The 2,826-nt window shown below is 39.7% G+C and overlaps 1 long non-coding RNA gene across 2 annotated transcripts; it reads left to right on the top strand.

Moving 5' to 3' along the window:
- Nucleotides 1-430: 430 nt before the first annotated feature.
- LOC120186617 lies at nucleotides 431-2,471 on the top strand. Of its 2 annotated transcripts, none has more exons than XR_005522214.1 (3): nucleotides 431-1,082; nucleotides 1,147-1,422; nucleotides 1,714-2,471. It is a non-coding gene; the product is annotated as an uncharacterized LOC120186617 (long non-coding RNA). The 2 variants fall into 2 exon arrangements; XR_005522215.1 differs by having other exon boundaries at nucleotides 1,163-1,422.
- The last annotated feature ends 355 nt before the right edge of the window (nucleotides 2,472-2,826 follow it).

A 2,826-nucleotide genomic window follows, 5' to 3' on the forward strand; every position in this document is an offset into this window, starting at 1 on the left:
TCCAATGACTGAAATGGTGTTTCATGCAAAAAAATTAATCTTGTTCAAACCGTACGACACACGTTAACAAAGCTCCCACCTCCCCCACAGATGCAAGTTAGCCTAACCCATTTGCCAATTTTTATTTATTTGCCGTCCATATACCCTAATTTCCCCCCAAATTTCAAGATTTCCTTTGACCGGCCGCTTCCTACACCAATTGCTTTAAATTGAAATTCGTCTTGGGCCTCACTCAACTTTTCATCCTTGCTTTGAATTTTAAAACCAATTCCACCTTCCAACCGGCCCTACATATCTCTTCAATTTAAAATTCCACCATTCACATATTTTTATCTCATCCTTGGACCTCACGCTGACATTAATTCCATCATAAATCTTTTCTTTATAATACCCATACCAACGTGCTAATTACAAAACTAAAATTCCTTACCCTATTCTTGCTTTCAGCCACAACATTTATCTTCTTCGGAGTTATCAATGCTTGCTGCACCTAATGAATCTAAATCCCATCTAGCCGCCGCACCTTTCAACTCTAATCATCCGTCTCCGTTCACAATTTCAGTAACTCTTAACCCCTCATTTTTTCTTTATTTTCCAATGCCGACTCACACCATTCACCAACCTAGCCGTATCCCACCAAACCACTAAACCGACCCCCGACTCGCCTCTGCCGTCAGTTTGACTGGTCACCGCTTATCTGACATCGTCGATCCTCATTCCAAACAACCATGGTGAGAACAAGAAACCAAGGGGCCGAAAATCCCTTCTAATCGATGAACCACTATTGTCACCGCTTCTCTACACCACCGTCAATTGTCGACGTTACAAGTCCAACAATCACGCACACCACTACGAGCACCCGAACCAGTCCACATTCCTAACGCTCTGATTGCTCTTTCTCCATCGGCCTGTCGTTCCTTTTGGTCGCAGGGTTTTGTTGGTCCTTCACGCCCACGGTAGTACCACCCTTCATCGGCGTCGTCATCATTTTATTCTTTGCTAACTATCGTATCCTCTCATTCGATGCTGATGTATTTCGTCCTATTCAATGCATTCGACAACCCCAAAAAAAATCTGATGAGGTAACTTCTGATCCTGTTTCTATTATGCCATTACTCGTGTATCATTCGGATTTTGGTTATACAGAGGATTTCGGTACCAGGTTTCTGATGGGGACATCGATGACGGCACAACCAGATCACGCCTCATCTTCCCACTTCCATACCGGGCACCTTCATTGCCTTCGTTTCGTTTGTAGCAAGCTCTGGTGGCATTCCTATGCCATCTGACGAACCACCCACTCATTTTAAGAACCCCGAGAGGCACCGGAGAAGCCAGACCTATGTTGTCCCAACCCAAGAAGAATTGAAATTCTTCTTGCGATTCGACGACGATGAGCAAGGTTCAACAACATATGACACCGTAAGTTTCAAGCCTATAAGTATATCCTTATTTGCACTTTAGATACTTTACATATAAGGGAATATAAGAGATTATGTTCTACGATATTTCGATGCTATTGGCTGGATTTTATGTTCACAAATCAAATGTGGTACATTTTATGAATTAGTTTTTGAATTTTACACTATATTTACATTTTAGCAGCATCATGTGATTAATGTCAATTCACCGAATGTAATAATCTCTTTTCGTTTATTGGGACAATATTTTCATATGTCGATTTCAAATTTTAACTTTATGGGTTCGTGACAGATGTCACGAATTATGGTTATTTGATCTCTTTGCTTGAGATGCCGAAGAACTTTGATATCGATGTCGCTTACTCGGCTCTTACTAGCTGGCGAAGCAAACTTACAATACCAGGACGATGAAGGGATGTCACATCCATGACCCGACACTTCGATACATCTACTGATTTCAAACATACAACTACTCAGGACGTAACGACACCACTCCTGTTTGAATAAGGTTGAGTTGTTCTTTTAATAGTGTATGCTTACCAACACTAAGGTAAATTTGTGGTTTTGGTTTGCCCATGCCTTTTAATGTGTTGTGAGCTTCGATCGCCCACTTATTCTCAACCCTTACATTACAAATCTAGTCGTTTGTCTTTTTTCATTAACTTTCGATGTTTCATAATTCACTTATGCATTTTCTATGGATGGTTTAGATGATAATTCCTTGGATATAATAGGATTACTTGTTGGCATTCCCGACGCTCCGTACTTTGTTCCTACGGTACCATGACCCCTAGTGGTGAGTGTATCTTTCTTCGGGGACTACACCTCCACACCCGATGGACGATATGTAACCAGCTATACAAGCACAATTTAATGAAGTGCATGGTCGTATTAACTCCATCGAATCTAACATTGTCAAGATTTTATTCTATCTTTGCTCGGGCACCTCTCGTCGAGGTCACGGTCGCGGTCGTTGTTAGACATAAGGGGTATCTCTATTACCTCTCCTATGTTTTTAATTTTGTATTGGAACAATACGCTTTAAGTGAAGGGGTAGATGATAAGTGCATCACTTTTTCTGTCGCTTGTTTATATGTTTGGATTTGATTTGCTTTGGTTGGTATATTGTGATTTTCTTTTGCCAATCATGATTCTTGCATTGTTTACTTGAATTTCATATGAGTTCTTGATCTCTCTTTTATTTGAATTAGGATGAATGATAGTGAAATGACATGATAAGTGCTTTCTTTAAATCTTTTTTATTGATATCACATGTGTTTATTGGTTGATATGTTATTGACTTAGTATAATTATAGTTTTTGTGAGAATTGAGATTAAACGAGCAATCTCTTTTCATTCTTGCTCATTTGTTTGATTGAGTGTGTCAGACTAATATTGATGTTCT

The sequence above is a fragment of the Hibiscus syriacus genome, unplaced genomic scaffold (assembly GCF_006381635.1).
Source record: "Hibiscus syriacus cultivar Baekdansim isolate YM2019G1 unplaced genomic scaffold, ASM638163v2 tig00004013_pilon, whole genome shotgun sequence".
Taxonomy (NCBI): domain Eukaryota; kingdom Viridiplantae; phylum Streptophyta; class Magnoliopsida; order Malvales; family Malvaceae; genus Hibiscus; species Hibiscus syriacus.